General features: G+C 38.7%; 1 long non-coding RNA gene across 1 annotated transcript; it reads right to left on the minus strand.

The window, feature by feature from the left end:
* Positions 1-542: 542 nt before the first annotated feature.
* LOC142182588 (uncharacterized) lies at positions 543-12,829 on the minus strand. The gene is made up of 3 exons (XR_012711401.1): positions 12,608-12,829; positions 1,937-1,997; positions 543-1,142 (listed from the first exon to the last, which is right to left on the minus strand). It is a non-coding gene; the product is annotated as an uncharacterized LOC142182588 (long non-coding RNA).
* Positions 12,830-26,626: the final 13,797 nt, after the last annotated feature.

Consider the following 26,626-nt stretch of genomic DNA (forward strand, 5'->3'; position numbering starts at 1 on the left):
AGCTTGGCAGAGAAAAACAGAGGTGAGTGATTCTTGGTTATCAATAATATATAATGGATTTTCCTATTACTTGTAACTTGTAAGTTCAAGTACGTACTAATTAAAACATTTTAAAAAGGAATGTATATAAAGAAGTATACTAAGCTAAGTAACACTCTATAAACATCAACATTATTCACGAATACTACATTATTCTCATGAAAATCGATATTAATTTGGAATGTTACATATATGATATATCCGTCGGTTATTTTTAGTTTAAAAATTAAGTTGGCGGTTATTTGGATTAATTCTTTATTAATTTATTGGCTCTGTGAGCAAGACCACATAAAGATTCGATAGAACTACAAAGAGGAATTAATATTTAATTAGTATATATACCTATTGTAATGTCACATGATTTGCACGTGACCAGTTAGTTTGTTAGTTGAGCAGTTAAGTTGATTAGTTAGATAACTAATGGTAGTTATAGATGTTAATGTAAGTTAAAGGGTAGATTAGTCTTTTATACTTTACCAGTTTCTCTTTTAGCCTCTTCTGTATATAACGACACAGAGTATTCAATAGAACAGTGGCTTGAACATTTCGCTCAAGCACCGACTTTCTTCCTCACATTTCTTCTAGATCCTTCCACCATTAGAGTTCCTTGTAGATCTTTGTATTTGAGCATGGTATCAGAGTAGCAGATCTAGATCAGGTCATGCTAGATCTCTGAAGTCATTTTCTGCTTCATCATTGTTTAATCGAAATTTGTTGAAGCTTGTTGTTTTTCAGTCATGTCGTAGTCAGATTCATCTGTGCCAGCGTCTAATTCGTCTGTGCCAAAAATTGTAACGATTGATCACAATCATCCACTGTACATTAGACCTTCCGATAATCCTAGCTCACTCGTAATACCTGTGAAGCTTACAGGCTTCGAGAATTATGGGCTTTGAAGCAGATCTATGAGAATAGCACTCTTAGGGAAGAAGAAATCAGGTTCTATTAATGGTAGATGCAGCAGAAGTGCCTATGAAGGAGAGCTGCTTGAACAGTAGGAGACATGCAACGCCATCGTTCTCTCATGGATCATGAATAATGTGGCACCGGAGCTTCTAGGTGGAGTTGTATATGCGTCTGATGCATATCTAGTATGGGAAGATCTGCGAGAGAGATTTAACAATGTAAATCGTGTTAGGATTTTTCAGTTGTACCGTGAAATTGCTACATTATCTCAAGGAACAAATTATGTTTCAGTATATTTTCGAAATTGAAGGAATTATGGCATGAGTATGATGTTTTGATTCCATTTCCTAATTGCTGTGAAAAGTCGAAAGAACGTGTAGAAAATTTACATCAAGAGAGATTTATGCAGTTTCTATCTGGTTTGAACGAGTCATATGACCAAGCTAGGAGACAAATTCTAATGAAAACAAATGCACCTAGTCTAAATCAAGCATATGCTATGATTATTCAAGATGAGAGTCAACAGAAAATAGGGGTGAATGATGTAACTTCTGATAAGATAGAGCCTTTAGATATGCTGTCACGCCCCAAGCCTGGGGCGAGACCGGCACCTGGTGCCTCATCTATCCTTGCATACCAACTTGCGACTAAGAGACTCTGATATGTATACTCTGGCCATGGGCCGCATTACAAGAAAATATACAATGCAAAATATAAAACTTCATAGAGACTAACATTGACTAAATGTCAACATACAGCTGGGCCGGCAAGGCCGTCATAATTACTATAACTGACAAGCCAACAAAATATACGTACAGGGCCCGCAAACCTAACATACTGCACTAACCGACAGGATATGTCTACAAGCTTGTACTGATAAATGTACTGTGATCGGAACATGGCTCTGACCTACCCATATCCTATCGACATATATACACAAGATGTACACAAAAATTCTAGACCCGGCAACTCCGAAAGACAGGGAGCTTACCGATAAAGCTGAACTCGGGCAAACATCTACTAAGGAGGTCTACCCGTCTGTCTGTCTGAACCTGCACGCATGAAATGCAGCGCCCCCAAAAAAAGGGACGTCAGTACGAAACAATGTACTAAGTATATAAGGCAATGTACTAAAAGCTGAAACTAAACTGATAATATAATAACTGAAAACAGCTGGGGGTCAAAGATAATCTGAAAGATATGCTTACCTACTGATACTGACTCAACTCTCTCAATATAGTAAGTAAAATAGTTGTCTGGCCTTATAAGGCTCGGTATATATATATATATATATATATATATATATATATATATATATATATATATAACAGTTATGCCGTAGTAGGCTCGCTCATAGACGCTCGGCCATACTAGGATCTGTATCTCGACCAACTGGGCTCGCTTATAGGCGCTCGGCCACAGTAGGCTCGGTGTATAACTTACCATCTGATCTGAGGTTGCCCAATAGGGGTCTTCCCATCGATTATAGCTCGATGGTAATGAAAGTACTGTGATACTTGTATATATACATAGACTTGAGTTTTATTTATATATATATTTAATGTGAATCAAGATTATATTAGTTACAAGCGCATCAACTAAAACATTAATGTCTACTTGTAATGCCATACTTAGTCCATTCACAAGTACAAAATCGATATCTATATAATATTATAGATAATCTTCTCATAAAGTCTCTGTTCATGAATCTAATAAAAAGATTAAGAGAGTTTACAAAAAGAGACTAACAAATGTAATAAGAAGACGCTTTCTGACCAATATTCCAACAAATACATCAAATTTATTTAGTTAAAAATAAATATTTGACTAGCAAAATATACGCAAATTCCGGGATATGAATTTTTCTTTATGCCCCATTATCGAACTTGTGTAATGACGAGATCATGCCAAAATGAAGGAAGATCTTAGCCTTAACATACCTAGAGTAGGAAAAAATTTGTATCATATTTTTGGAAGAGATTGCACTGTGCTCCTTTAGAAACGTAAAATTTATACGTTGTTAAGCTTCCAACAATTTTCATTGGATTTTGGTTGAAAGATGATAAGCTTTGGTGAAGACGTTCTGGTTGTAACTTTGGGGGTTAAGACATTCTGCTTGCGTATGTTTTGGTGAAAGCTTACTAATGTTGAATTTTGGTTGAAAGAATGAAGGGACATGTTATATTAATCTTTAGTCCATATTTAGAATGGAGCGTATGGATATTATGCCACCTAACAAGAATGACTCTTAGTCATTTCTTTTACTTGCTGTCACGTTCTTTTATTTTGGGGTTTATGTAATCTCATAATTTATTTATTAATTAGGTAATATCCCGCTACCCGGTAATTAACCAATTATCCGCATAATTAAGAATTATCTAAAATTACATAAAATTCTACTTATTTTTAATATATTTTATACATCATATTATCACGGTCATATGGTACCATGTATAGTACTAATCCATAAGCATCGGGTATTATAGCTCGGACCGTATTTTATCCCATATCGACAACCTTCAACGAAACTCATTTTCTCTAATTCGTGTAACCTTTCCTTTATGGCACTTACTTATTGCTTGTTATAAATAGCATAAATATGCTAATCTCAAGATAATCACATCCCCGAATCTACGTCAGTTAACGAAAGGTGCAACTTTAACGTACAAGAAATGCGAGATGTAACATCCTTCCTCCCTTAGAAATATTCGTCCTCGAATGTCTACTCTCAGATACTTAGGAATTTTTTTTGCCGGAGTCTCTCCCCTACACTAGACTAAAACCAACATGTACACAGCAAGAAAACATACTATACACCCCACATATGGACACTATCTATAATTAGCAACACTTGGATTGTAAATTCTGAGAGTCAAAATGAGAGCTTACCCGATGACCTACTGGCCTGAATAGGGTTGTGCAGAGGTATCCCATAGATCTCGAGTCATATGTCATGTTTGAAATATGTAGGGGTATTTAGACTTTATTTCTTCCTTTGTTTCCCATGTCATTTCTTCCACCTTCTTACTTCTCCATCAAACCTTCACAGATACTATCTCCTTATTTCGTAGCTTGCAGATTTGTTGGTCCAGGATGGCAACCGGAATTTCCTCGTATGACAAGTCCTCTGTAATCTGTACATCATCCATGGGCACCACTCAGGTGGGATCTCCAATGTACATTCGTAACATAGATACATGAAATACCGAATGGACAGACTCCAATTCCGAGGGCAATTCTAACTCATAAGCTACTTGGCCCACTCTGTGAATGATTCTATATGGCCCAATATACCGTGGGCTAAGTTCGCCTTTATTGCCAAACCTCATCACACCCTTCATAGGTGACACCTTTAAGAATACCCAATCATTAACCCCGAACTTTAAATCTCGTCGTTGCACGTCAAAATATGGGTTTTTACGACTCTAAGCTGTCAATAGTTGCTCTCGGATAAGCTTTACTTTTTCTATAGCCTGCCAAACCAGGTCTGGCCCATGTAACCCAGATTCTCCAACATCAAACCACCATATAAGAGATCTGCACCTACGCCCATACAAAGCCTCTTACAGAGCCATTTGGATACTGGAGTGATAACTGTTATTATATGTAAACTCGATAAGAGGTAGATATTTATCCCAACTTTTTTTAAAATCTAGCACACATGCTCGTAACATATCGTCGAGCGTCCGAATCGTGCGCTCGGCATGTCCATCAGTTTGTGTGTGAAAAGTTGTGCTGAGATTCACTTGAGTCCCTAGACCTTTCTAAAATGACCTCTAAAACTGTGTTGTAAACTGGGCCTCATGGTCAGATATAATAGATACTAGTACTCCGTGTAGTCGCACTATCTCCTTAATATATAATTTTGCATAATCTTCTACTGTATATGTAGATCTGACCGGTAGGAAATGAGCTGATTTCGTGAGCCTATCGACTATCACCCATATGGAATTGAACTTACGATTGAGAATGAGGTAAACACGTGATAAAGTCCATGTTCATCGCCTCCCATTTCCATGTCGGGATCTCTATAGTCTGCATTAGCCCTTCGGGCTTCTTGTGCTCTATTTTCACCTGCTGGCAACTAGGGCATTGAGCGACATACTCAGCAATGTTCTTCTTCATATCGTTCCACCAATACACCTCCTTAATGTCATAATATATCTTCGTTGACCCAGGGTGCATGGAGTACCACGAATAATGTGCCTCTGACATAATCATGTCTCGTAGCCCATCTACATCTGGACCACACAAACGACCCATGTATCTGAGAACCCCATCTCCTTTGAGTTCTAACAATGGCTTCTTCTGTTGTGGAACTTGCTCTCTCAATTCGACTAACTCTGGGTCTTCGTACTGTCTCTCCTTTACTTCAGCTATGAGAGATGATTTTGCAGTATTTTGGAGTACAACTCCTCCATTACCAGAGTCTACTAACTGAACCCCCCAAACAAGCTAATTGATGAATTTCTCTAGTTAATTGTCTTTTCTCGGCCTCTACATGTTCTAAGCTACCCATGGATCAACGACTTAAGGCATCTGCTACCACATTGGCTTTCCTCGGATGGTAGAAAATGCTAACATCGTAATCTTTTAATAACTCAAGCCATCACCTCTGTCACAAATTTAACTCTTTTTGCTTGAAGATATATTGAAGGCTTTTATGATCTGTGAACACTTCAACATGAACACCATATAAATAATGCCGCCATATCTTAAGTGCATGGACAACCGTAGCTAATTCGAGGTCGTGGGTCGGATAATTCCGCTCATGCATCCTTAAATGCCTTGAATCATACGCAATTACCTTCCCATGTTGCATTAGGACACATCCTAACCCGACACTTGAGACATCACAATACATGGCATAACCATCTGGACCCTCTGAAAGTGCTAGAACTGGTACTGAGGTCAACCTGTTCTTAAGTTCTTGGAAACTCTACTCACATGCCTCTATCCACTGAAACTTGGTTGCTTTCTGCCTTAGCTTTGTTAATGGTGCTGAAAGAGAAGAAAAACCCTTTGCGAACCTCCGATAGTATCCCGCTAAGCCTAGAAAACTAAGAATCTCTGTCGGAGTGGTAGGTCTAGGCCAAGATTTCATAGCCTCAATCTTCTGAGTATCTACCTTTATACCTACGTCAGATACAATGTGCCCCAAGAATGCTACAGACTTCAACCAGAACTCACGCTTAGAAAACTTAGCATACAATTTATTATCACTGAGGGTTTAGAGTACCGCTCGCCGGTGGTCCACATGCTCATCCTCTAAACGTGAATAAACTAGAATATCATCAATAAAGACTATCACGAATAGGTCTAAATATGTAGGCTATTTATCAAGTCCATAAATATGGCAGGTGCATTCGTCAACCCGAAGGACATGACAAGGAACTCGAAGTGGCCATATCGGGTCCTGAAAGCTGTCTTGGGATTATCTTTCTCCCGAACTATGACCTGGTGGTACCCCGACCTCAAATCTATTTTTGAAAAGGATCTAGCTCCTTGTATTTGATCAAACATTTCGTCTATCCTTGGTAGTGGATACTTATTCTTAATAGTTACCTTGTTCAGTTGCCTATAATCGATACACATCCTCATCGAGCCGTCTTTCTTCCGCACAAACAGTACCGGTGCACCCCAAGGTGAAGTACTGGGCATGATGAAACCTTTCTCCAACAAATCTTTTAACTTCTCTTTCAACTCCTTCAATGGCAGGTGCCGTTCTATACGGAGGAATGGATATTGGTTGCGTTCCCGGGAGCAAAACAATGCCAAAATCAATCTCTCGCTCTGGAGGAATACCTGGAAGTTCACCTGGAAATACATCCGTGTAATCTTTGACTACTGGAATAGACTAAAGTGTAGGTATCTCAACATTCACATCTTTAACTTGCACAATATGATAAATGCACCCTTTTGCGATCATTTTCCTCGCCTTCAGATAGGAAATAAACCTACCTCTGCGTGTTGCTGCATTACCTACCCATTCAAGGGCTGGATCACCTGGAAAATGAAATCTGGCTGACTTTGCTCGACAATCTACTGTGGCTCAAAATCCAACATCTCTAGCTCCACTAGGTCGGCTGAGGTCTGACGACCACAAACTGATACCGTACAACCTCGGTAAACGCATCGAGCAAGAATCGATTCTCCGACCGATGTAGATACCGCAAAAGGATCACTTAGTATTTCAGGTACTATACCAAATTTCTTTGCGACAATGGGGTAATACATGATAAAGTAGATCCTGGGTCTATCAAGGAATAAACATCGTGAGAACAAATGGTCAACATACCTGTCACAACGTCAGGTGAGGACTGTTGGTCCTGTCGACCTGCTAGCGTATAGATACAATTCTGGTTACCACCTGAACTAGACCCTCTACCTCTGCCTCGACCTCTACCAGCCGAAGACTAAGACTCACGCCCTGAAGGATGCACGAACATGGCTAACCCTGTTGTTGAATTTGCTAGTTGTGCCATACCCCCCAGAATCTCTATATGGGAAATCTCGCATCATATGCCCTGGACGTCCACATGTATAACAAGCATCGGAACCGGCTAAGCATTGGCCCAAGTGTCCTCGACCACAGATAGCACACCGCGGCAAAAATGGCCATGTCTACCTCGAACCTCATTATCGCTGCAAACTTGATGCCTGAGAGCTCTCACCTGGTCTTGACTGAGTATAACGGTCATACCTGTAACCCTGTGACTGAGGTGGCAGAGTTATAGGTGGCCATTCGAAGTACTGGGGCCTGTAACTACTCTAAGACTGCTCCTGAGACCTGGCAAATCTCATCCTCCTACGCTGCACTGACTCAGTCATCTTCGCATCCTACTGCCGACGCCTACCCCTTTCTATATTCTAGGCAAATGCCTGAATCCGAGAGATATCCATACTATCCTGTAATGCAGCGGTGGCACACGCCTCGGTCAACTTAACCCTGCTATAAACATGTGATTCTATCCCGCATAGTAGCAACTATGGATGGTGCATATCTGGTCAATGAGTCAAAATGAAGACTGTATTCTCAAACACTCATATTGCCCTGCTTGATGGCTAGAAACTGATCGAGTTGGGCTTGTTGGATCTCTCGCGGTAAGTACTGGTCAAGGAAGGCATCTAAAAAATTCTCCCAAATAGCAGGAGGTGCATCACGTCCCCTAGACCTTTCCCATCCCTCATACCAAAGGATGGCTATATCTCGGAGTCGAAAAGCTACTAACTCAACTGCCTCTTCCTATGTGTCATGCATAACCCGAAAGATCCTATGAATCTGATCTATGAAATCCTGCGGGACCTCCCTCTGATTTTTCTCCGTGAACTCTGGAGGATTCAAAGCAATAAACTCTTGGAACCTTGAACTCCCAGATCCCTTATAAGGTCCTGCACTAGCGGATGCCCTAGCCTGTTGCTGGGTAGCTACCAACTGTGTTAACAAATGCACCGTACTCTTCAAGTCCTGATCCGATGGAAGCGGAGGGGGGACAGGATGTGGGGTCTCCCTAGGAATCTCCTCAGGTGGTGGAGGAGCCGATAATTGTTGGGGAGGGGTCTCTCCCTGCTACTCTGATTGGGCCCCATCTGCTCGGGGTACCCTTCTAGTCCCCTTACCTACTGCTATTTCTCTCCTCTGGCTAGCCGTAGTCTTCTAAGTTACCTTCATCTGTGCATGCAAACATCAACACATAATTTTAACTCAAATTTCCTATAACTCAGTGCTACAGAAGGATTTAGATTTGGAAGAAGGGTAACCAACTCCTAGATGTGACGACCCGCCCAGTCATCTCATGAGTTATCGTTCTATTTTTTCCTATTTCTACTTCTTATTGCTTTGTTTATTGGTTTTATATGTGATCAGATTGATGGCTCGGGTTCGGAAAGGTTTTGGTGAGGTTTGAGACATTTAGTCTCTTTTGAGGAAACTTAAGTTGAAAAAGTCAACTGGATATTAACTTATGTGTTAGAGGGCTCGAATGTGAGTTATTATGGTTCAGATATCTTTAGGAGATGATTTGGGACTTAGGAGCGTGATCGGAATGTGTTTTGGAGGTCCGGAGTAGATTTAGGCTTGAATTGGCGAAAATGGAATTTTGGCATTTTCCGGTTGGTAGGTGAGATTTTGATATAGGGATCGGAATGGAATTTCGGGAGTTGCAGTAGGACCGTTGTGTCATTTGGGATGTGTGTGCAAAATTTCAGGCCATTCGGACGTGGTTTGGTATACTTTTTAATCAAAAGCGTAATTCAAAATATTTTGGAAACTTAGGCTTGAATCCGATGTATTTTGGTTGATTCGATGTTGTTGAGGTGTTTTGAAGATTGGTATAAGTTTGGATGGTTATATATGATGTGTTTTGTCTTTTGGTTGAGGTCCCGGGGGTCTCGGGGTGATTTCGGATGGTTGGCAGAAAGTTTGGAAATTGGTTTTGGCAGCTGAAGATGTTCCATTCGCTGTCATAATTGCACCTGCGGCTAGGGGACCGCAGGTGCGGTTTCACAGAAGCGAGTTTGGGAGTCGCAGAAGCGGAAGAAGGCAAGGAGGGCAAGAACCGGAGAAGCGGTTAAGGAACCGCACCTGCGATGGCACAGGTGCGGGTTGTGTATCACAGATGCGAGAGTTATGGACTTAAGTGAGGAACGGAGATGCGGTGGTCTAGACCACAGAAGCGGTAAAAAGGCCGCAGGTGTGGAATCCCTGGGTCAGAAAGTATATAATGTTTTCTTCGCGAATATTTGGCTAAGTTCTCCATTTTTTAAGACGGGAAACGAGCTAGGGCAGTGAATTCAATGGAAAATCGAAGAGAATCAGTTGGTTAAGTTCCCTAAGCTTCATTACTTGAGTTTATGATCATTTTTTCATTGGTCGTGCACCATTGGGGATTGTGACTTAGTCTGTTCCGAATGACTATTTTACCGCGTATTTGATTGAAAACTATTTGTTATCATCACGTTTTGAGCTGAATGCCATATTTGGGCCTCGTGCCAACTATTTGGACCCTTAGGGGATTTTTACTGATATTTCCTCATTGTTTTGACTTTATACTTGTACTCAGTTATGCTATATTCTACTGTTTTCATAACTCAGCCATGTCTACACTATTTTAATACATTAAATGATATTTTAAATGATAATTTAGGTTAAGCATCATGTTTTACTGTTGTCCAAGTGGCTTATGAGATTCTGAGTGAGTAAGGCTGAGGGTCTGTGTTGTGAAGATACACTTATTATGATTATGAGACCTAGGGCCTGAGATTGTATGTCACGAGGTGGCTTGTTGATATGAGGCCGAGAGTATATTGATGATGTCACGAGATGGCTTGATATTGCGCTTGGGTCGTAAGGGGCCCCTCTAGGAGTCTGCACACTCCCAGTGAGTGCGGGTACCCATTGTGATATGAGATATAACCCGAGGGGATGGTGTTGTTCCATGTGTTGCCCGAGGGGCTGATTCTGTTGGTATTGTGCCCGAGGGGCGGTTCTTATGTGTTTATCTTTTCTAGTTGCCTGTCATTTACTTGCTTAATGGTTAAAAAGGCATTCCAAAGAAGCTTAAACTGAACTAAAGTGACTTACATATTTTCACTATTTTATTAATTTTACTTGCTTTTACTGCTTCTTTATAGCTTGTTGATGTGCCTTTACGTGATTTCTTATTGCTCAGTCTGCATTTATTATTATTACTCACTGAGTTGGAGTACTCACTTTACTCCCTGCACCCTATGTGCAGATTCAGGCGCTTCAGGTCCTGCTTGTGAGGGTTGAGAGCTTCTAGAAGACTTCGGAGATTCACTATATAGCTTCCCGACATTCGCATCCCAGTGCTTCTCCCTCTATCTTATTTTCTCTTGTTTTAGTTATGTAATAGTTATGTAGACTCTTTCAGACTTGTAGTTTTTATGATATATGCTCATGACTGGTGACACCCCGATGTCGGGCAATGTCTATTCCGCAATTGTACCGTTTTACCTTATTTTGGGTTTATTATTATGTTAAAGGCTTAATTTGTATTATTTTAATTGCTTAAAATGAATTGGGAGTGTGTCAGCTGGCCTGGTCTTCACGAGAGGCGTCATCACGACCGGGTCTGGGTTTTGGGACGTGACATAAATGTCATGTAGTCCCTTGCTTATATAATGTGGTGCACCACACATCTATAAACAAGACTCTACTAGACACGGCTTGTAGACTTCTTAGGACAAAACTGCTCTGATACCACTTTTGTCATGCCCCGAGCCTGGGGCGAGAATGGCACCTGGTGCCTCATCTATTCTTGCGTACCAACTTGCGATTAAGAGACTCCGATATGTATACTCTGGCCATGGGCCGCATTACAAGATAATATGCAATGCGAAATATAAAACTTCATAGAGACTAACATTGACTAAATGTCAACATACAGTTGGGCCGGCAAGGCCGTCATAATTACTACAACTGACAAGCCAACAAAATATACGTACAAGGCCCACAAACCCAACATACTGCACTAATCGACAGGATATGTCTACAAGCCTCTACTAATAGATGTATTGTGATCGGAACAGGGCCCAAACCTACCCATATCCTATCTACATATATACACAAGATGTACACAAAACTTCTAGACCCGACAACTCCTAAGGATGGGGAGCTTACCGATAAAGCTGAACTCGGGCAAACACCTACTAAGGAGGTCTACCATCCTGTCTGTCTGAACCTGCACGCATGAAATGCAGAGCCCCCAAAAAAGGGACGCCAGTACGAAATAATGTACTAAGTATGTAAGGCAATGTACTGAAATCTAAAACTAAACTGATAATATAATAACTGAAAACAGCTGTGGGTCAATGATAATCTGAAGATATGCTCACCTGCTGATATTGACTCTATTCTCTCAATATAATAAGTAATAATAACTGAAAGCAATTGGGGGTCAAAGATAATCTAAAGATATGCTCACCTGCTAATACTGACTCTATTATAGTAAGTAAAATAGTTGTCCGGCCTTATAAGGCTCGGTATATATATATAACTGCTCTACCGTAGTAGGCTCGCTCATAGGCGCTCGGCCATACTAGGCTCTGTATCTCGGCCAACTGGGCTCGCTCATAGGTGCTAAGCCACAGTAGGCTCAGTATATAACTTACAATCTGATCAGAGGTTGCCCAATAGGGGCCTGTCCATCGATTATAGCTCGATGGTGGTGAAAATACTATAATACTGTGTATATATATAGACCCTCTGCTATCTTGACTGAGAGAGAGAGAGACTCAAGCTTTATTTATATTTATATTTAATATGAATCAAGATTATATTAGTTACAAGCGCATCAATTAAAACATTAATGTCTACTCGTAATGCCACACTTAGTCCATTCATAAGTACAAAATCGATATCTGTATAATATTATAGATAATCTTCTCATACAGTCTCTGTTCATGAATCTAATAAAAAGATTAAGAGAGAATACAAAAAGAGACTAACAAACGTAATAAGAATATGCTTTCTAACCAATATTCCAACAAATACATCAAATTTATTTAGTTAAAAATAAATATTTGACTAGCAAAATATAAGCAAATTTTGGGATATGAATTTTTTCTTTATGCCTCGTTATCAAACTTGTGTAATGACGAGATCATGCAAAGATAAATGAAGATCTTAGCCTTAACATACCTGGAGTAGGAAACAATTCGTATGATATTCTTGGAAGAGATTGCACCGTACTCCTTTAGAAACGTAAAATTTATACGTTGTTAAGCTTCCAACAATTTTCGTTGGATTTTGGTTGAAAGATGATAAGCTTTGGTGAAGACGTTCTGGTTGTAATTTTTGGGGTGAAGACGTTCTGGTTGTGTATGTTTTGGTGAAAGCTTACTAATGTTGGATTTTGGTTGAAAGAATGAAGGGACATATTGTATTGGTCTTTAGTCCATATTTAGAATGGAGTGTATGGATATTATGCCGCCTAACAAGATTGACTCTTAGTCATTTCTTTTACTTGCTGCCGCGTTCTTTTATTTTGGGGTTTGTGTAATCTCATAATTTATTTATTAATTAGGTAATATCCCGCTACCCGGTAATTAACCAATTACCCGCATAATTACAAATTGTTTTAAATTAAATAAAATTTTACTTATTTTTAATACACTTTGTACATTATATTATCACGGTCATATGGTATCCTGTATGGTACTAGTCCATAAGTATCGGGTATTATAGCTCGGATCGTATTTTATCCCAAATCGACAACCTTCAACGAAACTCATTTTCTCTAATTCGTGTAACCTTTCTTTTATGGCACTTACTTATTGTTTGTTATAAATAGCATAAATATGTTAATCTCAAGATAATCTCATCCCAGAGTCTACGTCGGTTAACTGAAGGTGAAACTTTAATGTACGAGAAATGCGAGATGTAACATATGCAAGCAGGACGAGGAAGAGGTAGGAGATAATAGCTACAATATGACTTTTGTCATCTTAAGGGGCATAATAAAGGAAATTGTTATAAGATTGTTGGTTATCATGCTGATTAAACTCATAGAATGAGATATGGTGAAGGAATAAGGTCTCAAAATGAATGGAAACAAAACTCAGCACTGGAAATCAAAATGTTTGGAATGGGATTGGTAAATCTGGATGGAACAATCCTAGTGTTGGTAAGCAAGGTGGAAATGGTAGTAATGCTGGTAAACCAAGTGGCTAGAGAAGAGAACCTATGGATATGATTAACAATGAAGATGTGAGTTCAATTTTTATGCAGGATATGAGTGATGGCCCCTCTGGAGCTGCTGAGCACAAGGGATATCACTACTTCACAAATGACCAGTACAATCAGATCCTAAATCTGTTGAACAAGGAGTCCCATACTGAGTCAAGCAAGGCAAACATGGAAGGTCTAGGAACAAGTGCAAGAGCAGGTCCAGGAACAAGTGCGGGAGCAGGTGAGGTTAAATGTATGATGAGCAATTTAACATAAAAATTACAGTAGAAGAAATGGGTTGTAAATTCAGGTGTTACTCATCACATCACCTCTGATTTAGAGCTATTATCAGATGTTAAATGCACAAAGAAAACTGATAGAGTACATCTTCCAACTACAGAGCAAGTTGATATTACTCATATTGGTAGTGCAATTCTATTAGACAAGAGAGAGATCGAAGATGTGCTTTATGTTCCTAATTTCAAGTTTAACTTGCTCTCAATGGCAAAGTTGACAAAGGAACTGAAATGTAATGCCAATTTCTTTCCTGATTTTTGTGTATTTCAAGATCTTTGGAATGACAAGGTGAAGGGGATTGGTAAAAAAGAGGAAGCTTGTATGTACTCAAAGGTTTAGTTAACAAAATAAATGCACTCAATGATGTGAGCAGGACAAGCAGAGATTCAAGTGAAATTTGGCATAACAGGCTAGGTCATCCATTTACATCAGTAATGAGACATGTAGTAGGTTTACACAATAAAAACAGTGAGATGTCACATGAAAATTGTTTGATATGTCCACTAGCAAAGCATACTAGATTGAAGTTTCCACTAAGCAAGTGTAGATCAGCAGTAGCATTTCATCTTTTACACATGGACCTATGGGGACCCTATAAGATTGCTACATTTGATAAGAAATAGAATTTCCTAATAATTGTGGATGATCACTCTAGATATACATGGGTGTTCTTTTGCAGCTAAATCTGAAGCAATAGTGGCAATAAGACAATTCATTGCCATGGTTCGAAATCAGTTTGGCATTGTGATTAAGGTGATAAGATCAGATAATGGATCTGAATTCTTCAATGCACAATATTCTGAGTTGTTAACAGGTCTTGGCATAATTCATAAAAGTAGCTGCCCTTACACTCCACAGTATAATGGAATTATGGAGAGAAGACACAGATATATACTTGACACTGCAAGGGATTTGAAGTTTTAGGGTTCAATTCCAACCAGATACTGGGGAATGTGTGTTACGACAACAATATACTTGATCAACAGGTTTTCATCAAGTGTTCTAGGGGCAAAACTCCATATGAGCTGTTGTAACAAGTCCAAGCCAAGTCTGCTGCATTTAAGGGTTATAGGTTGTTTGTGTTATGCCACAGTTACAGAGAAAATTAATAAGTTTGCAGAGAGAGCCAAGGCTACCATTCTCATGGGGTACTCTAAGACACAGAAGGCTTACATACTGCTTGATTTAGCCACAAAGCAGTTCTTTACAAGTAGGGATGTCATATTCAAGGAATCAGAATTTCCTTTCTCTAAGAAGGATGAGAACAGATCACGTGATTCACAGGAGCACATGAATTAGGGAACACTACAAATCTCACATTTACACATACAGTCAGGAATCAACACATCTAATATGCCAACAGCAGGAGAGATGAGTCTACAAGACAATGGGATAAGTGAATTTCAAGGTAATTTACCAACTCTACAGGAGATACACAGTGATGATATGCAAGGATCTTCTCAAAATATGCACAATATGGATGTTTTTCATGAAGGCACACATAGTCATGAATATCAGGAAGGTGTAGAGACTTTAGTCAACAGATAAGAAGATATTGATAAAGGGATTTCCAGACCAAACAGAAGGTCTACAAGGAAGGTTAAGGAGCCAATATGGATGAAAGACTATGTCACAACAAAGAAGACAACCAGCTACAGTTATCCTATTTCCAACTACCTCACTTATGATCATACTAGTACAAGCTACAAATGCTATTTGGCTAAGTTCTCTCAACTGACAAAACCACAGACATTTAAGGAGGCAGTGAAGGACAACAGATGGATAGAGGCTATAAAACAAGAAGTAAAGGCATTAGAGGATAACAAGACATGGGAGATAGTGAACTTACTAGAAGATAAGAACATTGTTGGATCCAAATGGGTGTACAAGATCAAGTTCAAGGCAAATGAAGAAGTTGAAAGATTTAGGGCAAGATTAGTGGCAAAAGGATACATCCAAAGGGAAGGTTTAGATTATCATGACACATTCTCACCAGTGGCAAAAATGGTCACAGTGAGATCTGTCATTTCACTAGCAGCATCAAGAGGTTGGAACCTATTTCAGATAGATGTCTATGATGCATTCTTGCAGGGAGATTTGAATGAGGAAGTATATATGGAGCTGCCGGAGGGGTTCAGGAGACGAGGGGAGAAGAAGGTATGCAGATTGCTTAAGTCCTTGTATGTACTTAAGCAGGCCTCTCGACAGTGGAATATAAAGCTGACTGAAGCATTACCTAAGAGCAGGGTTCACACAAAGTCATCATGACTACTCACTCTTTACATTGAGAAGTCAAGAAAGAATAGTGATCATTTTAGTGTATGTGGATGATCTCCCCATTACAGGAAGCAACTCAACACTAGTGAAGAAAGCAAAGGACATACTGCATCAGAATTTTAAGGTATAGGATCTAGGGGAACTCAAATACTTTCAAGGTATTGAGGTTCTAAGATCTAAAGGTGGATTGCTGAGTCAAAGGAAATACATATTGGAGCTAATCTCAGAAATGGGGCTGAGTGGTGCCAAACCAGCTAGCACACCAATGGAAGTGAATTCCAAGTTGACAATAATGGAATATGATCAGGCAAATGGGATCACAGAGGATCCACCTTTGCAGAATGCTAGTGCTTATTAGAGGTTAGTAGGAAGGCTCTTAAATGTTACCATTACCAGGCAGACATTAATTATGCAGTACAGGTATTGAGTCAGTTTATGCAAGCACCAAAAAAATTCTCACTGGGATGCCGCTTTAAGAGTTGTAAGATATTTGAAAATGGCTCCTGGACAATGGATTTTGATGAAGTCTGACTATGCAGAAATTCTCACTTGTTGGTGTGACTCTGACTGGGCTGCATGTCTAAATACTAGAAGGTCAGTTACTGGATATGTCATCAAATTTGGAGATTCAATGATTTCTTGGAAATTAAAGAAATAACAGACTGTTTCAAGGAGCTTAGCTGAGGCAGAATACAGGAGTATGGCAGCCAGTATTGCTGAGGTGACATGGTTACTTGGTCTATTCAAGGTTTTGGGTGTAGACATAACTCAACCAGTCACAATATACAGTGATAGCAAGTCAGCAATCCAACTTGCAGCAAACCCTGTGCTTCATGAAAGAACAAAGCACATAGAGATTGATTGTCATTTTATTCGAGACAAGATCAAGGAAGGAACAGTCAAGGCAGTACATGTTAATACTAAGGAGCAACAGGCAGACCTACTAACTAAAGCTTTGGGAACAGCTCAACATATCCATCTTCTTGGCAAGTTGGGAGTGTTCAACATTTTACACCCTCCAGCTTGAGGGGGCATATTGTAATGTCACATGATTTGCACGTGACCAGTTAGTTTGTTAGTTGAGCAGTTAAGTTGATTAGTTAGATACCTAATGGTAGTTATAGATGTTAATGTAAGTTAAAGAGTAGATTAGTCTTTTAAACTTTACCAGTTTCTCTTTTAGCCTCTTCTGTATATAACGACACAAAATATTCAATACAACAGTGGCTTGAACATTTCACTCAAGCACCGACTTTCTTCCTCACATTTCTTCTAGATTCTTCCACCATTAGAGTTCCTTGTAGATCTCTGTATTTGAGCACTACCAAGGTAAAAACGGAAACACAAGAAATACACATTAATAGGCTAGAGTTCAATCTACTCTATAGGACAAAAACAATTCAATGGCGTCCATGGACTGGCCTTGTTTTACTCTATAAGAGTAAAACAAAAATGGGACGGAAGACCTTAAAGACGCAGTACTAAACTTCTCAAACGAAGACTTGAGCGAACACGTACAGTTGGAAATCAAAGGCTGGACTCATCGTCCATCTAGCTAGCAAGCAAATATTGATATATTTTTCTTAGGCTCCAAGTAAAAGAATCTTATATTGACTTCTGTGATGCAAAAAGTCAAAAAATTTCTATCTCTTCTGCAATTACGTAACTCCCAAATGTTCTCAACTTTTTTCTGCAATAATAAATAAATAGAACAGACCAGAACTTTAACATTACAGTTTGTGGATAAACATCTCTTAATTTCTGGTTTACAAAGTCTTTTCTACCAACTACTAAACTATACTTTAAATTATTTTTTTCAGTTTGGACGCAATCTTACGTTGGGCGGGACATCCTTTCGAATTTCGGCTTTTTCCTTGTTAACATTAATTAATTAGTTCACCTAATAACTACTTTAATTAATTGCGGCGTCGAGATTATCTGCCCAAAGAGTCTCTAGGTTTGATCTCATGCATTTTATTTTTTTCACAATAATTATTATAGTAGCAATTTAACAACGAAGATCGTAAATTTCACAAAACAACTCTGTAAAAAAAGAATTAGTGTGAGAAATGGAGCTCCTTCTACTATCATTCTTTCAGCCATATATGATTTTTTTAAAGTAATTTTCTTTTTCAATGATTACTTTAACAAACGGCGCAATTAAAAATAAAGTTTGAAAAATAATCCAGGGCCGAGCTGAGTCGCTAAAAAAGAGATAAGACAGGAAAAATCCCATCTGATGACATAAGCAAAGCCGGGAGGCAGCCATTTATCCCTCAAAGTGAGATTTAAGGCGAGTATTGAATATCAAGTGGGAGACGAGAAAATAAATTGGGTTAATTAGCAGCCCATGTTACGCCTCAATTCAAATGAAAATCAAAGCATGCGCCGAGGCACCTCATAAACAAAAGGTAATACCAATTTCAATCTATTTTGTTTCTCACGTCTACCTACTAGATTGAAGCATGAATTTTTGTTTTAGACATAAACAGTTACGACAGACTTGACTGAAAATCCACCCACCAAACCAATTAAAAATAAAGTAAAAATCATAGCTTACTACATTTCAACATTTCTTGGGTACTATGTTTACTTTTCAAACGTTTGAATGTAAAAGTAGTTTGTTTATCCGACATATTTTCAATTATCTCAGGGTTTTTTAAATATCTTGGAGAATTTGTTGATTTGGTTAGCACATGTCTCATAAGTAAAATTTATAGTGAATTTAAAAATAAATATGGAGATGATTAAAAAAGACCATAAAAAAGGAGAAGAGAAGTGGAAAACTACATAATATAACCGAACCCAAAGCCAGTAAAATATCTATTTTTTATATTAATGTAATATATATTTGTATATATTTTATACATATGTCATATATATTTAGCTAGTAGATATAATTATTTTTTGTCGAACGGGCAAATATATAACTTGCCCTAAAAAGAACTTATAATTGGATTAATAGTATGTGTCTTTTTCTTTTGGGCCATTCCAGGTTTTACTCCTTGGGCTGGATAAACATCGACAATTTCTCATAGGGAAATTTTCGTTTCTATACCATATAGGAAATTATATTATCAAATATGTTCATAGTTTGCATATTACCCGCCATGCTAATAGTATTTCTACAAAATATAGACAATTTATTAAATAAGAAATTATTATAGTTATAGGTTTCCTTATTTAGGCGCGCTAAAATTGGGAAAATAAATATTCTTCCAGATCTTCTACAACGCAAATCACACACCTTAATAATTATCGTATGTTTCGTTTCAAATTTAGCGATTCTGTTTTTCATATTGTTGGCAAGAGACTTGCTGTGGAAAACTTTCTACTTGCTCACCAAGGTTGACTTCCATTAGGTCCCAAGTAAGAATGTGGGGAGTTGGAGCGTTTGGAAAACCTGGTCAATAAGTACGAGAGGGGGCAGACTCAGCGAGTTGATTGGCTGGACCGCCTTACATTTAAAGCTATGGAGAAGCTTTGAATTTGAATTTGGGTTTTCAAAAATTATTATTTATTTAAAATTGGGAATATGGTTTGGAGTTTATATCTCAATTTTGAGGGGTTTTGGTGAAGATTAGACTTGGTTTTGGCTGAATTTCAGACAATTTGCAACAACACCCATCCAAACAAAAAATGATTTTTGAAAACCCAAATTCGAATTCAAAGCTTTTTAATGGCTGTCAATGGTGCAATTGCTGCTCTCTTTTCCTTTCCTCTTATATTACTGAAATTTGAGATTGAGAGATAGAGAGAGACGTAGAGAGAATTTTCAATTCTTTGCAACAACATCAATCCAAACAAACAATGTCTTTTGAAAACCCAAATTCGAATTCAAAGCTTCAAAGCTTTTTAATGGTTGTCAATGGTGGAGGGGTTATAGATTTTCGCTGGTTTTAGAAGAGGAAATCGTGGGTGATTGAAGAGGAAATCGTGGGGATTTGGAGAGAGAAACTTGGGGGAGTGGGAATATACGGTTGAGTAAAATTATGAGACTAATTAATACCATTAAAATCCTAAAATGGTACATAAATGGTAATTAGATATATAGAAGGTAATTATACTAAAAGTTAAACATGGAGGGTAATATAGTTTACTATATGGCATAGGAATGTAAAAATTCCTTTCTCATAAGAAAATGGGCTTCTACATGATCAGATGGAAGTAGCGCTGTCGAACCCTAGCCATTAATCAAACCGCAAAATGGCTTATTGGCTTATTGGGGTAATGGTTGGTGAATGGATTAAGATTTTATAATTAACGACTTAACGGTTTGGGGATGAGTTACTCAATTTCCTTATCGGATAAACCGTTAACCCGTCAGATCTTTTTATATTTATACTTTTATCTCTTTGTATATAAAGTAATATTTGAAACCCTATAATTATTCATTGGAATTTATGGGGAGAACAATAAGAGTGGCACACAGTAAAAGATTTATCAGAGAAGAGTAAACAAAGAATCTCCAGTCCCAAAAATTAACATCTGGATTGATCTCTATGGAAGAATGAGCTAAAGCTACTGGAATTTGAAAGTTATTTATGTGAGAAAGTGGATTTCCATGACCCTTTGTTTGTATAGTAAAATCTAGGCCGATATCTGCAAAAAATTTGTGTCAGAAATTTTAATATGGCTTTATATACGTTTCCTGTTTTTTTTGTTGCCTATGTTATCTAGATTATGTTCTATTTCCTATCTCTTCTTTTTTTTAGTAGTGAGGATAAAATATTAAATCAGGTATAAGTTTCAAGACAAATGTTCACTATGATAATTGAATGCAATCCGAAGGTAATATATCCTAAATTTTCCCCTATCTCTATTTCTTTTTTATTATTCATTTGATTTAGCCGATAAATCGTTGAATAATAGCTAATATGTCACCAATCCGCCCAACATTTTATTAGTTGGCTAGCGAATTACTATAAGCCAAACTGTTAAACGTAAATATTCGTCCGATCTGCCCCATAAGCACCAAGATGGAAAGTCCTCTCTAGCAAAATAAAATGAGTTTTCTTCACACTCACTAGTTTCTTCTTCATGTATCAATTTTTCTCAGTATAATTTTCTCCCTAGGAACATTCAATACTTATATATGATACAATTTATTGGGCATCTTAGTTTTTGGTTTTCTTGTTCTCTACCATAATGACACATAAACAAGTCTAATTATTCGTTTAGCTCATATAATTCAGTGATGAAATCAATAAAATTTAAGGAGGTGATCCTTCTTCGAAGACAAATCTGAGATTTTCTGTCATTAACTTATGTTGGACCCCAAAAATTATATGCAAGATGAGCACTTAGACACAGGAGTGCCAATCAAATGACAAGAATTGACTTTTGAGAATAAGGTGGATTTGTGGAACTATTGGCCAGTGAATCACTAATCAAAGTCAGTAATGGTATGCCACGTAAGTTAATATTCTTTCTAAGAGTGAGCAATATTTTACCATTTTGCTTTTTCTTATATCATTTACAATAATGGTAGCAACAATATTAATCAGGTACATATTCATTAGGAAACTTGAATAGTCAAACTTTGTCAGTTGGATAAATTTGTAATCATATATGCAAACTAGAGGTATATGAGAACAAATTAAAAATTTCCCAACGCATGAAATAGCATATTCAGGGGCGACTCAAGGTTCAGGCTACTAAAGTATTTGATTTAGGCGGGCCTGATAATAGACTATATTTATGTAGTTTAGCGACCATTTACGCCCAACTTAGCTATACTTTATTGCTATATGAAGTTTAAATAATAATAAATGGCTCTAATTATGAATTTTGCACGTTGTAGGAGCAAGTATTGACTATGAGGACATCAAAGAGTGTTTGGAGTTAATTTGGAGCAAGGAAGGCCAATCAGAGGTGAGTGCGCGTGAAAGAAGAAGGAAAAAAATGGAAAACAATTGAACTCCATGAGCGCGGGCCAACCGCGGCCCCGCTCAGGCCGCGTACGAGAGGCAGAAAAGAACCCATTATGCGCGGTCCAACCGCGGTTCAACCATGGCTGCGCTCGTCACTCCGAGGAACTTTATTTCAGGGGTAAATTCGTAAGTTCAGGGGCAACCCTCCTTAACCTATAAGAAGCCCAGCTCGCCCAGAAAGAAGGTATCAAGGTTTTTGAAAGATTGTTGAAGGCAAGAAGAGGCAAGAGGCAAGGCGGAAGATTCGGCATAGAGTTTTACCTTTCTTCCTCTTGTTTTGATCATTAATGATGAATTCTACTGTTATGATTGTGAAAACGATTATGCATATCTAAACTCCTAATCTAGGGTTTTGATGGAACCTCTTGGAGGATGAATTTCTTGATATGTTAATATACATTTGCCTTAATATTTTCTCTGTTTGTTCAACTATATTGTGATTGATGTTGATTGAAGGTCTCTCAATCGACTGTGCCTATTTAGTATGCATTATTCGGGAGAGAGTGCATATTTAGGTAGTTGTTGAAAAACATCATTCCTAACGTATATGAGGGATCAATACGAATGGTTTAAAGGTGGGATTAGGGATAACAAAACCTTGGGTGCGATCTAAGTGAGCTGTAACTAAGGCCATCTAGCGTAATTCGGGAGAATATGTCTACTATATTGTTGTAATTACTCGGAAGAGAGTTACGACAGTCAGAGTGCTCATGATCGATAGAGAAGACTTGGGCAAATTTATAGCATGCATAGCGGAAAGGATTCCGACAAGAGGGGAAATCAGAACCTTAGGCCATTCTCATTCTTGCTTACAACCAGTTTATAGCTAGTTATTAATTATTGCATTTTTTATTACATAATATTTAGTCAATAAACACCCAATTTGCTATTCAAATATCTCTGAAGATTGAATACATGAATTCCTATTAGTCCAATAGTTGTGATCGATAGGTTAATTCTCTATGGGATTCGACTCCGGACTTGTTAACCAAGATATATTTATAGTGACTGCTTTGTCTATTTTATAAGGCATAGTTTGGCGTGATCAAATTTTGGTGTCATTATCGTAGAATTAATGGTGTTATTGATTGCAATTAAAAAGAAGTGCAAGAATTCTTAGTCTATTCAATTTTCTTCAATTTAAACTAACCATTGAAATTCTAAAGTTTGTAATCGTGGTTGTTACAGGTGCATGCCTAGAAACTCCTCAAGAACTGGTGAATTGTTCGAAACATTATCGGATCCTAAGAAGTGTTCAAGACATTGAATCGTGCAAACAGGAAAGGCAAACAACAATAGAACTCAACCGAAAAAATTGAACCAGATATGGAAGACGATAATCTAAACAACAAAGACAACGTGAATGACCCAAACAACAGAAACAACGCAAATGATCCAAATGATCAGGTTGTGGCACCTCTTGTGCCAGAAGCAGCACTATATGATTGGGCACAACCCACCGCTGACAATTTAGCAACTGTCATTGTAGTCCCTCAGATACAAGCAAATTCATTCCACATTAAAAATAACATGCTACATTTGTTGTAGAACAAGGGACTATTCTCTAGGTCATACGTTGAAGATCCTCAGTAGCATCTAAATAATTTCTTGTCAATTTGTTCTATGCATAGGCAGCACAACGTGACACCGGAAGCAATACATTTGTTGTTGTTTCCATTCTCAGTGATAGGAGCAGCTCAGACTTGGCTTAATTCACTCCCCATCAACTCCATCACTACCTAGGAGGAATTAGTCAAGCAATATTTGAGAAAATTTCATCCACCCAATAAGACTGCTCAGCGAATTGATGAGATATTGAGCTTCAAACAGAAAGCAACTGAGATGCTACACGAAATGTGGGAGAGATTCAAGGGTATGCTGGTTACGTGTCCACATTATGATATTCCAGAGCAAATGTTGGGGCAGAGATTTTACATGAGTTTGGTAGATAGTTTGAAAGCCAATGTTGATGCTTCAGCAGGTGGAGCATTTTTGAGCAAAACATTCAGAGAGAGCAAGATTCTACTTGACAAGATGGCATAAAACTCAGGATGGACAACAAGAAACGCTCCAATCACTCCTGTGGTTCACTTAGTGGCTCTAGACCCGGCTAACTCCATAGCTGAAAATATGACCACTCTAATGACACAAATGAGCATCCTCACCAAAAAGGTTAAAGAATCAGACCAAAAGCAGCAGGTACACATAGTTGATGCAACCAATGGGGTCTATGTACATCATACATTAATCAACCATATGCCTGCTCATGGAGTGCTAAAGGTGATAATCAACAATATCAAGAGAACATGAATTATGTGGCCAACTACGGGGGACCGAGACCAGGTGGTCAGAATTGGGGTCAGCGGAATCAATAATATAGACCAGCTTAGCAGCAGTACAATAACAACAATAATCATGGGGCTATGCGACCACAGGGGGAAATGGTGCCTTACCAAAGGCAACAAGGGTACAACCAGCAAAATCAACGGCATGCTTATTAACAACCTCCACAACAACAGATTGTGAAGCATGAAGATGGGTTTGCTAAACTTGAGGGGATGATGCAACAAGTGATTGGCTCCATTGGAAAACTATCTGATAGAGCAGACTCACATGAGTCGGCGATTAAGAATATTGAGATCCAGTTAGGATAGATTTCCATGGCCTTAAATAATCGTCCTCATAGGACGTTACCTGCAGACACCCAAATCAATCCAAAAGAGCAAGGCCTGAAGCAGCTGATGGCAGTGAGTCTCCGAAATGGTAGAGACTTAGATCTGGAGCAAGAAATTGCTCGTGAAAGTAGACCGACTGAGACATTGGTGCCAGTACCCATTGAGATAGATGATTCAGCAGGTTTAACTGAGGTGACGGTTCAAAATGCGCAAGAGAACACCAACAAAAAAGAAGAGGTTGTGAAAGAGACTGAGGCTGCACTGGAATTGACAGTAGAAGTAGTGCCAGAACAAGAGAAGAACCAAATCACAGGAAATAAGCGACCCCCAGCACAATTCCCACAAAGATTGGCCAAGTATCAGAAAGATGAGCAGTACAAGAAATTTTTGGAGATGTTGAAGCAAATTCAGGTAAAATTCCATTGATTGATGCTTTAAAGGAGATGCCTGGTTATGCAAAGATAATGAAGGACCTGATGTCTCGCAAGTTTGACTTTCAAGACTTGGACGGTTACGCTAACTCGAACCTGTAGTGTTATTGTGACGAGACCCATAGTTGAGAATCTGTCTGACCCAGGGAGTTTCACAATCCCTTGAACAATAGGCAACTTTGCTTTTGCTAAGGCACTGTATGATCTGGGAGCAAGCATAAACCTTATGCCACTAGCTATATACAAAAGGCTAGGCATTGGAAGAGCTAGACCCACGTCTATGATGCTACAATTGGCTGACCGAACTGTAAAGAGGCCCTTTGGGATTCTAGATGATGTATTGGTGCAGGTTGGGAAGCTTGTATTCCTAGCAGATTTTGTCATCCTTGACTGTCGGGTTGACGAGGAAATTCCCATAATTTTGGGAAGACCATTCTTGGCCACTGGGAGAGCTTTAATTGATTGTGAAATTGGAGAGCTCAAGATGAGATTAAACTATGAAGAGATAGCATTCAATGTGCAGAAATCTATGTGGAGACCAAGTAAATTTGCTAATTGCTCTCTGATAGATGCGGTGGATGTAGTTTTGGAGGAGGACGATGAGGTACTGAACATTAAAGACCCTCTAGCAGCTTGTCTTATGAACTTAGATGAAGCTAATGGTGAAGACTTGGCAGAGTGGGTACTACTCTTTAAGGCCAAGGTTTTTGGAATATGGAGCTTGAATTTGAGCCTTTGCATTTGGAGAAAATAAAAACTCCTCCAGCTAAGTCAGCAATAGAAGAGCCACAAAAGTTGGAACTGAAGCCACTGCCATCCCATCTCCGACATGCATTCTTAGGACCTGATTCAATTTTACCTGTTATTATCTCAGCTAGTTTGTTAGATGTGCAGGCACAACAACATTTGCAGGTACTAACTGAGTGCAAGACTACAATTGGGTGGACCATTGCAGACATTAAGGGGATCAGCCTGGCCTTCTGTATGCATAAGATTTTGCTGGAAGATAGGCACAAACCTTCCAGAGAACATCAAAGAAGGTTGAACCCCAACACGAAAGAAGTGGTGAAAAGGGAAGTGATTAAGTGGTTAGATGCGGGAATCATATTTCCCATCTCTGACAACAACTGGGTTAGCCTAGTGCAGTGTGTACCGAAGAAGGGAGGTATGACGGTTGTGAAAAATGAGAAGAACGAGTTGATCTCTACACAGACAGTCACAGGTTGGCGAATCTGTGCGGATTATAGGAAGTTAAACTTGGCTACCAGGAAGGACCATTTCCCACTGCCATTTATCGATCAGATGCTAGATAGTTTGGCAGGGAGGTCTCACTTTTGCTTCCTGGATGGGTACTCGGGGTATAATCAGATTTCCATT

Source organism: Nicotiana tabacum, chromosome 7 (assembly GCF_000715075.1).
Source record: "Nicotiana tabacum cultivar K326 chromosome 7, ASM71507v2, whole genome shotgun sequence".
Classification (NCBI taxonomy): Eukaryota; Viridiplantae; Streptophyta; class Magnoliopsida; order Solanales; family Solanaceae; genus Nicotiana; species Nicotiana tabacum.